This window comes from Nomascus leucogenys, chromosome 4 (assembly GCF_006542625.1).
Source record: "Nomascus leucogenys isolate Asia chromosome 4, Asia_NLE_v1, whole genome shotgun sequence".
Classification (NCBI taxonomy): Eukaryota; Metazoa; Chordata; class Mammalia; order Primates; family Hylobatidae; genus Nomascus; species Nomascus leucogenys.
Genome location: NC_044384.1, coordinates 26115092 through 26130112, shown reverse-complemented (window position 1 = coordinate 26130112; position 15021 = coordinate 26115092).

Genomic DNA, 15021 nt, shown 5'->3' with positions numbered 1-15021 from the left:
TAACACAGATGCATTAATAAAAGTAGGTATGTATATCAAGTATAATAAAATAATAAATTGGTATTAATCTCATAGGAAAATTTGTTCAAAACATAGAAAATGGTTAACCTAATTTCAGTGAGAAAAATCTCAGATTGTTTGGTGGACATTGAATGGATAAAACACTTCTTTTGTATTTTTTATTGCTTTTATTTTTATTTTAGCTTAAAGCTTAAATACCCTAAATAGGCCCTCCATGGACTTAGTTCTTCTGACCCCATCCACTTGCAACTCCACCTCTTAGACAACGTTAGCATGTCCAAGAAAGAAAAAAATTCATTTTCTCAAATACAATGCTTTTCTCCTTGGTAGTAAACGCTTACACAGATTGTACTCATCTGCTTAAAATAGTTTTCCCCTCTGTCTTTACATTTCTATTTTCTTCTCATCCTTAAGACCTCACTTAATAAATGACTTCTTCTCAGAGGCTTTCCCTAACTTCTTAACTGTGTGAAGTGCCACTGCTCTGTACCCCATACAACACTCCGCTGCCCATAACATGCACTTACCACCATGTGTTGGGACAATCTGGCTCTTCTCTCATTCCCTTTCTTGCCCACGAACCTCATGAGAGCATAATACATGTGTAAGTACACTCTCAAGTATGTGGACAATGTTTAGTCATTATTTGTTGAGTGAATGAAGCATGAATAAATGTGAATGTTGCAATAGATTTGATTTCCAAAAGTGGAAAATCTCCTAGAATAATTATACTGCTCAGTTGAGGCCAAAAATTGACCTTTATAAATTTGTCATTTATTGGAATGCAGACTTAGAGCTCAACTTTCTATGTTCAGCCTAGTCTTTCTCTTGAACTCCATAATTATGTATGCAATTTCATCTTCAGCATCTTCAGTTGGATGTCTAATTCCAAACTGCACATGTACAGGAGATGTTTTGACTGTTTTCCCACAAACTTGACCTATCCATAGGCTTTTTCATCTCTGTTTTGTCATTTACATAGGTAAGAATAAATAAATATATCTCTGTGCAATCATCAAGTCCCATGTCTTGGATTCATCTTTGACTCTTCTTCTTCTCCTAGTCTCAACATGCAATGCACCAGCATATTTCCTTAAATCCACTTTAAACATATATTCAAACTTTGACAATTTCTCATCAGTTTTCCAAGCTATCATCTTCTCTTACCTGCAATGTAACAATAGACTCCTAACAGGTCTCCTTGCTTGATACTGAAGTTATCAATTACCTTCAGTTTATTCTCACATAATCAGAGCGACTCTCTTAAAACACAAGGAAAACTACATCTTTCCTCTGCTCATCAGCTTCCAATGGCTGCCCACTTCACTGAGAGTACAGACTAAAGACCTTTTGGTGGCCCACAAGGCTCTTGGTGATAGAGCCTTCTTAACCTTGCTGACTTTTCCTCCTGTACTGTCTTCCAATACCAACTCCAATGACATTGATGTCCTTGATGTTCCTTCAGTGATACTTGGCCTGTTGTACACCCATACAGGAATGATCTTCTCTCAGATATAACATTCCCTCATTTCCTGCAAGTCTTTGCTCCAATGTCATCTTCTCAAGGAGGCCTTTCTGAACCATCTTTCAAAAAATTGCCGTCATCATTGACATTATCCTTCTACCATTCTTGTTTTCCTTTTTTTAGTTTTTCTTTTACGTAGTGCATTTTACCTTCTAATACATTGCACTATTTACTAGCAGGGATATTGTTTCTTCTGTTAACTATTGTGTTCCCAGTGACTAGAACAGACTTAGCACTTAACAGGCATTCCATATTTGTTAAAAATGAATGCATGAAACTCTAAGTCTAAAACCTAAATAAGCCTTGTTCCATGTTTTCATGAACCACATAATAAGAAAAATCTAGGAAAAGACTCTTCATAGTAATGAAAATCTAGGGAAATCCTCTTACAACTCCCAATGAGACAATGGGCTTTCCTAGAAAGTCATATTTCAATGTTCCTACCAATTTAATTTGTTTTAACTTTAAAAATATAAATGTTAAGTGTGGCGCCCAGGTAATAGCTGACCTTCGAAAGACACAAGCTAGAATTCAATGTTTGCCAGGGGAATTTTGCCTAGTCAAGTTGAACAGATATTTTACATTTTACCCTAAAATTTAAGTATCTCAGGCCCAGTGAATTTTTTTTCCATTATATAAATTGTTCTCAAACTTTCCATATGATTCCCTTTCAAGGGAAAATTTTCTAGTTTTGTGTAATTCATGTTTTTTTCCACCCCTGAAATTCCAAGATCACTTAACTGTGATTCAATAACAGCTCACTTTTCTTTTACTTTGCCATAGCTTAAAAGGAGCTCTTGCTCTAGTGGCCCCTGAATGCAAAACAAGCATTGCCTGGCCACAGGCATGCTTGGCCATGGCTGGTAATGAGAAAGTAGGAATTCTTAAGGCAGGATGAGTATAAAGTGAATTTATCTGGTTTTGTTCAGAGACCATAGCTCGAAAATCAGGCAGCATGTGTGGTTCTCATTCCCCACTTGCAAATGTTGAAACCCCATTAAAGAAACTACCAGAGCATTGTCATAAATGTCTCAAGTAGAAGTTTGCAAGAAAACACTGCTGTTAAAAAACAATAAGCGTTGAAACTTACACTGTGATGAAGCCCTGAGGTTGATAATTCAAACCAAGACATTTCTCTTTTATGTGATTTGCAAGGAGATTGTCTTGCTTTATTTTCTTGAAGCCATATGACTAGTTAAAAATCCACACATTTGTTATCTAGGAACTAACTAAATTTAAAACCACAGAACCAATCTTTCTTAATGTGTGTTTCCAACTATTTTACAATTTGTGAACATTGGTTTTAAATTGGCCTGTACATCTGAGCTGGTTGTGGTCATTAGAGAATTCCAACCTAGATAAAATTTTTGCAACCATAGCCCACAGTAAAAACACTATAAATTGAACAGAGATTTCTTCTGCTTCTCTTATTCTTTTCTTCTGACTCTCAACCTATTGAAACCATTTTTTAAGGCTGATTTGGGAAGAAAATGTTAAAGCTTTTATACTTTCAAATTTGTATTAAAAAACAGGAAATTAATTATTAAGTACTTAACAATGGGCCAGATATGAGAGCTTACAGAAATATAAAGATGACAAATGCAAAGGCCCTGCCAACATGAAAAAGGATAAGTGGCATTCGTATATGCTCTCTGAAGTGTGGCAGATGCTGCTTGTTACTTGTCTCATATCCATTATTCTCTTCTACCTGGCTAACAAGTCCAGTGGTCAGGTGCACGGCCCTAGAGAATAACTCTGCCATCCTGGCATCTCTTTTTTTAATTTACTTTTTTATTTATTTATTTATTTTTGTAGTCTGATGATAGCTATTTTGTTTCACATGTTTTATTTTAATTATTACTATACTTTAAGTTTTAGGGTACATATGCACAATGTGCAGGTTTGTTACATATGTATACATGTGCCATGTTGGTGTGTTGCACCCATTAACTCGTCATTTAACATTAGGTATACCTCCTAATGCTATCCCTCCCTGCTCCCCCGACCCCACAACAGTCCCCACTGTGTGATGTTCCCCTTCCTGTGTCCATGGGTTCTCATTGTTCAATTCCCACCTATGAGTGAGAACATGCGGTGTTTGGTTTTTTGTCCTTGCGATAGTTTGCTGAGAATTGCTGAGAATGATGGTTTCCAGCTTCATCCATGTCCCTACAAAGGACATGAACTCATCATTTTTGATGGCTGCATAGTATTCCATGGTGTATATGTGTCACATTTTCTTAATCCAATCTATCATTGTTGGACATTTGGGTTGGTTCCAAGTCTTTGCTATTGTGAATAGTGCCGCAATAAACATACATATGCATGTGTCTTTATAGCAGCATGATTTATAATCCTTTGGGTATATACCCAGTAATGGGATGGCTGGGTCAAATGGTATTTCTAGTTCTAGATCCCTGAGGAATTGCCACACTGACTTCCACAATGGTTGAACTAGTTTACAGTCCCACCAACGGTGTAAAAGTGTTCCTATTTTTCCACATCCTCTCCAGCACCTGTTGTTTCCTGACTTTTTAATGATCACGCTACCTGACTTCAAACTATACAACAAGGCTATAGTAACCCAAACAGCATGATACTGGTACCAAAACAGAGATATAAACCAATGGAACCGAACAGAGCCCTCAGAAATAATGCTGCATATCTACAACTATCTGATCTTTGACAAACCTGACAAAAACAAGCAATGGGGAAAGGATTGCCTATTTAATAAATGGTGCTGGGAAAACTGGCTAGCCATATGTAGAAAGCTGAAACTGGATCCCTTCCTTACGCCTTATTCAAAAATTAATTCAAGATGGATTAAAGACTTACATGTTAGACCTAAAACCATAAAAACCCTCAAGGAGAACTACAAACCACTGCTCAATGAAATAAAAGAGGATACAAACAAATGGAAGAACATTCCATGCTCATGGGTAGGAAGAATCAATATCATGAAAATGGCCATACTGCCCAAGGTAATTTATAGATTCAATGCCATCCCCATCAAGCTACCAATGACTTTCTTCACAGAATTGGAAAAAACTACTTTAAAGTTCATATGGAATCAAAAAAGAGCCTGCATTGCCAAGTCAATCCTAAGCCAAAAGAACAAAGCTGGAGGCATCACACTACCGTCCTGGCATCTCTTACAGCCAAAAGTAACCACATGTGCTGACCAATAAAACTGCACATGAATATCTTCTGGGGTTTCTAGAGAAGCTTTCGTATTTTCAATAAAAGAAGGTAGATGTGGGTAGAGCCCTTCCTTCCTTCCTTCTTCCTAAGCTGAATGAAGGCTTGATGTCAGAAACTACAGCAGTTCATTTTGACCATGACGTAAAAAATTCAACTCAGTAAGAAATGTGGAGTCAAGAACTAACAATAGCCTGCATCCTTAATAAAACTAGTGAGCCTGTGAGGCAACCATATCACTGACTATACCTGGACATTTTCTGAAAACCAATTTATGTGTGTTTAAACTATTTACAAATCAGTTTTTCTGATCACTGCAACTAAAAAAATTCATAACAAGCCCATGTGATCACAAATTAGACACTTGGAGTATGATGGTGTTTCTGGCAGTGGCATTCTAGAGGTTTTTAAGGGCTCCAGTCATTGAATTCCTCATCTGCAGAGACATACCTGACAGCTCTTGGAAGACAGGATGGCAAGAGGTGAAATCTTGCTTAGATGATGGACAAATTCAGGCAATGTGAAGAAAATCCATAGCTCCTGAAAGTCTTTGGAGATACACTCATTTGTTTGAAGGTATTATTCCCATAAGCTGTCTGTTTAAATGGAAATAAATCTGGAGGAGATAAGGCATTAAGCCATGGCAACATGAGAATGTGAAAAGAGCTCCAGCTTTGTAATCTTCCTGAAATGGGACTAAAATCTGCCTTTCCCTGTCGTTACTTGTATGATGCTACTGAACTTCTTTGGGTCTCAGTATCCTGATCTCAATGGATGAAGTATTAACACTGGCTTCACAGAGAACTTGATGAAGTTAAATATCATGTACACAATGTACATAGCAATTACTAGTATATGGTAGCCATTCCAAATGTGCTAGCTGTAATTTAATATTATTAACATAATTTTTTATTATTAGCTTAGCAAGTGATATGCTTTTGCTGTGTCACCACCCAACTCTCACCTTGAATTGTAATAATTCCCATGTATCATGTGTGGGGCCAGGTGGAGATAATTGAATCATGGGGGTGGTTTCCCCCATACTGTTCTGCTGGTAGTGAGTAAGTCTCACACGATCCAATGGTTTTATAAATGTGAGTTCCCCTGTATAAGCTCTCTCTTGCCTGCCACCATGTAAGATGTGACTTTGCTCCTCCTTGCCTTCCAAAATGATTATGAGGCCTTCCCAGCCATATGGAACTGTGAGTCAATTAAACCTCTTTCCTTTACAAATTACCCAGTCTTGGGTATGTCTTTATTAGTAGCATGGGAACAGACTAATACAGCAAAGACTGGCTTAACAGGTTTCGTTAAGATGGCAGTGAGGAGGGAACACGTGGCAGGCACAATTTCCTAGGTGAACATAAAGCATTAAAGGGAGAAACTTTTCCATGTTATCCACAGCTATGGACAAAGGCTTTCCCCTTTCTTTAACTGGACATTTAAGACAGCTAAATGTAATTCCTAGAGTCTCCCCACATATGCAATGCCAATAAGAAATGCTGCCTTGGCAAATGACAAACATGAGGCTGGGTTTGCTGAGGACTACACAGAGATTCCCAAATCAGAGATCAAAGATAGCTCTGGGGGGTTTTGTTTGTTTTGTGTTTTATTTTGTTGTTATTGTTGTTTATTCCTTTATTTATTCAGTGTAAATGATTTGGTGTATGGTAATACCGTTCTCCAAGAAAGCAAGTCCTGGTATAGGAGCAGGTTTGTAGAAGGAAGGAGTTTTGGGTTAGGGTGAGCTGAGTTACTTTAATGTACCTGCAGTACACTCACATGGGTATCGGGGTGATTTTTAAAAGAGCCAAAGTGAGAAAAACAAGATTAGCAAAGGAGTTAGAAAATAAGCACTAATAAAAACAAGAGGAAAGTTGGGAGGATTCAGTATCATTAACCAAAGGTAGTTATAAGTTCTAGAGAAAATGGCATGATAGAAATAAATCCATACTTCACTAAAGCATATCTGAAAGACTTTCCTACTTTAGTCATTACAATTATAAATAAAATAGTCAATATTAAAATTTCTAGAGGATTTTCACTAACTGAAGCATTGCAGTAGCTATAGATATTAAAAGACATTACATTGTATTAAATTCAATAGCTCATAGTCTAGTTTCATTTAAATGAATATTCTACTCAGCATATTTAATATAAACTCCATACTTTGTGATTAGCACTTGAATTTGTAAAGTTACCAGTATATAAGAGGTTTGTCCTAAAAATAAGGAGATCTCTTTTTACGAAGGCATCATCCAAATAAACACTGCCCTTTATTTCGTTACCTAGGTAGGTCATGTATTGCTCTATTGATGCTGCCCTTATTCATGATGATTAAAGCCTTTGGGAGGTATTCCTTCAGAACAATATAAGTACTACAGAGCGCATGTGTTTTAGACTTATTCAATCCTAAATTTGAAATCTTGTATTGCTTTTTACTGTAAGACCTTGGGAATATTACCTAAGTCTCAATGTGTTTGCCTGAATGGTGGAAAAAATAATACTGAGTTGCTATGAAGATGATATAAAATAGTACAGACTAATTACCTAATACAGTGGCTGGACCATATTAGAACCTTAGCAAGTTCTTGTTGATACTGGTACTATTAGCCTTAGGGTGGTTGGCAACATCTCATTTCTTTGTAACTACGTGTCATAATTTTATGTCAACTCTACTTCTTGTTCTCAAAACAATAAGAAATTTTTAATAATCCATCTTATTGTATAGATTTTGTTCTGAATGACTTTGAGTGCTCTCTAAAACTTAAATTCATTTGCAAATATTCAAGAAGGAACAGTTGCTAAATTCTAATGACTGTGTCAAAGACTATGAAGGAAGTTTCAAAAAAAGATTTTAAAACTATTTTAGGTAGTGGCATCATTGTTGCAATGAAAACAAACTCTCTCAAGTCACCTTGAGAGCCAAAAGTAATTCAAATATGAAATAATCTTTTTAAAAGTAGAATGAATCCTATTACCTTATAACCATATGTCAATCTTAATGAATAAGATTTTAACGAAAAGATAAAATCTTACATGAAAGTTAACTATGCAATCAATTAAAATATTTGCCCCAAGTATCCTTCAGCTGCATTATTTATTTGGCAGGCAATTATTCATGGTAGCATTTTGATGTCACCTGTACTACACATTTTAAAAAAGGAATGAATACGTTGAATCTGTATGACATTTTATATCCAATGCACCATTAAAATTCATATCAATTAAACACAAAAATTAAGACTTTATCATGTATATTATATAAAATTTATATAGTGAATAGGGAAATGAATCTATTTATACATTTAATTGTTTTCTATTTGCCAAATAAATAGTTTCAGTGAAATGTTCTAAATTAGTGCACAGTGTGATTAAGGTATCTTAATTTCATCAAATTTACATGCAATTTTTGTATTTGCTTCTATTACATGAAGCTAGTCTCAGTCAACATTTTCATATACTGACATTAGTTTTGTTTAAACTTCCATTTGTTTTAATATTTCTTGAGAACTTGATTAACATTTTAACAGCTTTGTGCTAGGTATTTTATGTGAATTATATACCTTCTTATTTTATTCTAATAAAAATCATCGTGAAGTAGGCTCTATTATTAATCACACCGAGGGATGAGAGAGTTGATGTTTAGAGATTAAGAATTTTGCCACAAATGACCCAAGTACTGTAAAACAGATCTAGGAATCAAGTTCTAAAGTCTTTAATGCTCAAATAAAAGTCCACCTGCTCGGTAATGAGGAAAAACAGAAATAAGAATGGTTACAATGCCTTCTCCTTCTAAAGACTGCTAATGACTTACTGATTCTTGGAATATTCTGAAAACAAAGAGCCTAATATGAGAAAGGCTATTCTTTAATATTAGACCAACACTGAACCCGCCACACAACACTGCACAGTGGTTTAGAGCATGGGCCCTGCCAGCTTTCAAACCTGCTTCCTATTTGTCACCATCTGACTCTAGACACTTTATTTACCTACAATTCAGTTTTCTTATCTGTCAGTGAGGTTGAGACTCTACCATATAGAATTGTTGTAAGTTTGAAAAAGTAAGTGTTAGTTAAAAATCACTTAGAATAGTGCCTGTCACATAATAAATACTCTGCACATATCTATTAAGAATAAATTATGTTTAAAATCTGTGAGAGAATAGTCAAAGCCATTGTCAATTTAATGTACTCAGCTGGTAGATTTTGTTTACGCCCCTAGAGAAGACTTACTTCTCACTATTAATCACTCAATGGGAGGGTCTTTACACTTACTCAGAGTAATTATTGATTAGATGATTTACCTACTGACCATACTTGCTAACTTTGGTATTTTTTCTTACTCTCTCATTTAACAGAGCATAAAGACACATAGTCTTAGTTCTAAGTGAAGACCTAAAATAAAATATATTCAAAATTAAGTCTGCTTATTCTGATATCTGGCACCTGAAGAGGTTTTTCCATGAATAAATGTAGTTTATTAGCTCTTGTAGAATGTTTTCATGTGCAATGATTCTAAGCCGGGTTGGCTATACCTATGATGAGAAAGTCAACAAAATGTCATTTTAATTAATAAATTAATTTTGCTTTCATCAGTCAAAAATAGGTAGAATAATAAAAAAAAGTACCACACGCGTTTCAAAGATTCTACCAGGAAATTCAAGACAGTTGAACAGCCAAACAGACTATTGTCTAAAAATCAGGAAAAAGACAAAGAGAAAAAAGAAATAGAAAACATAAGACAGCCCCTAAAGCCTGACAATGATTCATTAATTTTCTGACTTTTTCTGATAGACTAATTATGCACTGTGAAATACGGAGGCCACTAGCAATGTGTGGCTGTTTAAATTAAATTAAATTAAATTAAATATTTCATCTCAGTAGCTACATTTCAAGTATTCAAAAGCCACGTGTGGCTAGTGGCTACTGTACTGGGTACAGCAGATATAAAATAGTTCCCACCTCAAACTTCAAATCAGAATCTGCATTTTAACGAGATCTCCCAGGTGATCTATAAACTCAAAGTTTGAGAAACAATGACTAACTCATTTAATAATTTATCTTTGGCTTCACGATTATTGCAGTATAAAACGCTGAACTGATTTTTCAGTGTAGTGAAATACTGATGTCTGTGTCTTGTGAGAAAAGGCAATATCCAATTATTTGATATTATCTCTTCTAATAGTAAGAAAAACATGCCATCTTGGTTTTTTATAAACTCTCTAATTTTTCTTGGCTTTTTGTAAATTAATCAGCTCTTTTATTTTGTTCCCATATCCAGAGACAACTTTCATAAGTACTGGTAGAAAAATAAGTAGAAACTCTAAATTTGAAGTCTTCATTCTCATTTTACTATGTTCTATTAAATATTATTTATAATAAAAGCTGTAGGCTAATTCAGAAATAAGACTCCCATCAAAATGCATGTAAATACATTAAGCACGTTAAGAAAGGCTGGAGACTAGGAAAATGACTGTTCCACTAAGAAGTTTTGAAGTGGAACAGAGACACTGCTTTTAAGAGAAATATCGCCAGGGCTACTCATCAAGACTTTTCCAGATCGCATGCTTTATATTGTTGTATGAAACCTAAGAGAGCAGAACTGGTGAAATCCATCAACCAAGGTGAAAAATTATTGCAACTTTGAAAACAGAAATGGCTCTAAAAATTAAAATTGAAGAGACTCGGAGTTTAAGAAACACAAGGCCACGAATCCCCCCATGAGACAGACTTCCTTGAGGACAATGACTATCTTACATTTCTGTGTACCATGTGCCTGTAATAGTGTTGGAAACAGAGTAGGCACTCAGTAAATATTTGTCAAACTATACTTCATTGAATTATGTTCAGTTCATGCATGGGAAAAAGCACTTTCCATGCTATCATGATTGTTCACCTGAGAAATCAAATTAAGAATTTGATTATGCTCAAGTATCTCATTCTAAAATGAACTTCGTTACCTAGAGTAAAAATGTAAAACTGCCCTTCATTGAGAAAATGAAGTAACAATAAAATTATAGAGACAACTGTAAGTCAAATTAGGTGAGATATCCCCCATTTGCATTCATGAAATAAATTATTGAATAGCTTTGGTGATCTTTTTTCTGTCAAATAGATAAATCCCACTGAAAGATGGCAACTTTTGTTGTGGCTTCTTCCCTTGCTTACTTTAATGAAGCAAAAAGCTAAGAAAATATTTGAGAATTTTTTTCAAATTGATGGCTCTGCGTCTTTTATCATGCTTCTTTATTTGAATAACAAAAATATTAATGAATTCTTTCTCAGCACAGGCAATTTCCCTCTTTTTTTTTTTTTTTTTTTTTGGCAGGAGAATTGAGCCTTCTCATACAAATTTGATTTTTGCTATTCATGATACTTGTTTAGTCATTCTACAAGTAATAGTATGTGGGCATCAGCAGTAATACAATTTGTGCAGAGTGGAAAATATGCCTAGAGTGCTAGACACACAGAAATGCTAAGCACAAGGCCAAATGTCAGCATCAAGACAGGAGCTTGACGAATCACCTTTGAAGGTTCTGTTATTGATATTTTCTCCTGATGTGCATGATGTGTTCTCTCTGTTAATTAACTCCATGACCTTGGACCATTCACAATTGCTCTAATTCAGTTTCCTCATCTGAAAGGGGGTATGTGATCAAAGGGATGAGGAAATTATGGGAGAGGAGAACATCATAGACCCAACCACATGCAGAATGGGAGATGATGAACCCAGCCAGTTCCTTTGGAATGGCCCATGAATACAAAGCTTTATTCATTCTTCAGGGTCTGGACACACATTACACTACAAGGCTGTAGTAAAAGCTGTAGACTAACTCAGAAATAAGACTCCCAGCAAAATGCATGTGAATATATTAAGCAAGTTAAGAAAGGCTGGAGACTGGAAGACGACTGTTCCACTAAGAAGTTCGATCTTATTTTTTCCTGAAAATATACCTCGGAAGGTCAGCACAAGATGGAAATCTGTCTAAAAAGAGAAGCAATGAACATTAATACAATCAACTCTTGATTCTCTTAAAGCAGATTATCCTTGACAAAGCTTGCCAGCAAAAACAATATTCCACTTCACTGCTTAATTTGTTAACAGCTCACATCTATTTACTCTTAGCTTGGCGTGTAGCCTGCATTCAAGCTCTACAATCATTTGGAAATGTGAAATTCATAGACTATTGGGGATGGAAGGGCCTTTAAAAATCATCTAGGCCTATCATCAATCTGAACAGCTCTCAGAAGCTTGAACAATCCCACTGATGTGGAACTCACTTCTCCCTGAGGCAACCTATTCTATCTTTGGAGCAAGTTTTTGCTCTGGGAAGAATGAAAGTAATAGCTGTGCTTGAGCTGCATTGCTATGCTGGTCTGATACACAAACTCTCCTCTCCCATGCTTTCCTAGCATAGACTAGGCCACAGGGAGAAGTTGAGAGCATTTCAGAAAGAAAATGGAAAGTTTCCTATTTAGATTGTTTTGACAGATAGAAGCCCAAAATCTTCAAAACAATTAGTGTAAATAAAACTTTCATATCATTAATAATCACTTATTAATATTAACAAAATTATTTTCCAAAATCAATATAAAAGATTATGATAAACACTAACTGTGATTACCCATATTTTAGTTGTCTCATGTGTCTGTGTGAAGAGACCATCAAAAAGGCTTTGTGTGAGCAACAAGGCTGTTTATTTCACCTGGGTGCAGGCGGGCTGAATCCGAAAAAGGAGTCAGCAAAGGGTGGTGGATTATCATCAGTTCCTATAGGTTTTGGGATAGGCAGTGGAGTTAGGAGCAATGTTTTGCAGGCAGGTGGTGGATCTCACAAAGTGTATTCTCAAGGGTGGGGAGAATTACAAAGAATCTTCTTCAGGGTAGGGGAGATTACAAAGTACATTGATCAGTTAGGGTGGGGCAGAAACAAATTACAATGGTGGAATGTCATCAGTTAAGGCTATTTTCACTTCTTTTGTGGATCTTCAGTTGCTTCAGGCCATCTTGATGTATATGTGCAGGTCACTGGGGAAATGATGGCTTAGCTTGGGCTCAGAGGCCTGACATGAGTCTCATAGTGCCACCTCTGACATGGCTTAAGACACTTCCTCCAATAGGAAGCATGAGCGTGTAGCAAAATACTAATCTTCGCTCCTTCCCTGGCCCTATTAACATTACATCTAATTCATAATACACACACACACACACACACACACACACACACACACTCATTTCATCTTGATCCTCCTAAAACCATAATGCTGATATTTCTTTCCTTCCCAGTCTTTACAATTCTTAACTCTCAAAAAGCATTATATTCTTGCTATCTCTACTTCTTTGCTACTCTAACTCACTGCCACCTGACTTTTATCCCCAGTATTGTGCTAATAGTGGAGATAAAAACAAATGCCTAAATGGCAAGTACAAAGAACATTTTTCAGATCGTAACTCTAGCAGACTCAAGAATGCACCTGATTTTGTTGATCACTAGCTTTGTCTTGGATCTCATCGCTTAGTGCCTGTTACCCAGCTACCCTCAAATTTTCCTGCTGTTCTGCCTTTCCATGAAGTACTGATGCCCTCCAAGGAGCCACATTCTGCAATTTTCTCTTTGCATCGCGTGCTTTCCTTGAGGAGCTCCCCCTACTTTGAGTTTTCTCTATCACCTGTCTACCTCTAACCCTCGCCTCTCCTACAAACTTCAGGCTCATTTGTCCCCATGAAAGGAAAAAAAAAAAATGTAATAGTATCTAAAGGATAAATAGGAATTAGTGAAGAGATACAGATGGAAATATATTGGCAGAGGAAAAGAACATCACAAGATAGAAAAGCATATTTAAAAGCTTAGAAACAGCAACAACAACAAAACAGGTAAACCCAAGAAATTAAATGAAGATCAATGTCACCGGAGCAGAGACAAAGAAAGAGTGCAATCAGGATGGAGAGATAGAAAAGAGCTGGGTCATATGAGGTCTTATAATCCATGTAAAGGAGTTCAATCTAAGGGTAAGAGAAAATAGGAACAGTCAAAGGAATTACATGACCAGATTTGCAATTGCTGTAAATGTCTCCTTGGTGCTAATGTAGGCAATGAATTTAAGGGGAAAGGGAGGGATGCAAAGCATTAACAGGATTATTCAGAAGTCTATTCAATAGTTGATGAGGAGGCTGGACTAAGATAGTGACGGTTGAGATAGGAAGCATAGAGGTGAGGTGAGATTTAAATCTATTTACTTTGTAAAATGAATAAGGTTTAATTGCTGACAGGATTTGTGAAGTAGAGGAGAGGAAGGAGTAGCTTTCTAAGTAGGATAACTTGATGGATGCTGGTACCTTTCACTGACAGGAGAAGCTGAAAGTAAGGTGGAAGCCAGAAATACAAGTTAAGCATCCAACATAAATATCAAACTATTTTTCAGACATTGCCATAGAGTTATCCCACAGGCATCTCAAAATAAGTAATTCTAAACCTCACAAGAGACTGTGGGAGGGAATATTCACCAAAAGAAAAAATAATTTTGATAGGCTATTACTAGAGGAAAGTAGAATATAAACTGGACAAGCAAAAAACCACAGCTCTCCTTTGCATTTTCTTCTCAAAACCACTTTCCCCACTCTGGTTCAGTCCTTTATTTTCCATGGCCAAAAGTATATTTTTGGCATTTCCTATATTTCTCATTAGTCTCTATCTAAGAGACAACCTTTACAACCTTTATATTGCCATGAGATTGACCTTCCTAAAGAACCACTTTGCCACATTACTCCCTTATGTTAAAATCTTCACTAGCTTTCATTGTCTATCAAATGACCTACAAATTATTCAGGCCCCTTGGGATCTGTCTTCACCTTATTTTCTAGGCATGGCCAAATTTACCTACACAAAGCCCTTAAAAGGCCACGACAGGCTGCTGATCCATCAAAGAGCCTTTAAGATTTTACCACTGCCATGCTTTAGATTATGTTGCCTTCCATTTTATCCATCTGCAATGCTCATCAACATTGGAGCCATCCTTCAGAGTCCAGTCCAGATGTAAACACATCCTTGAATCCTACCCAAATAACTGTCAGAAATGATTGTGCTCTTCTCTGAGTTCCTATACAAATATATTGCAGAATTTGTTCAGTCTAGAACCATCATATAGATAGATAATGGCTACAGGGAGCATTAGACCAAACAACTAATTATTTGTAAGCTTTTGATTTATCTCAAAAATTCCACTGTTTACTGATGACAGTGTTGAATAGCCCTGTGCTTTGGAATGTCAGAAAAGT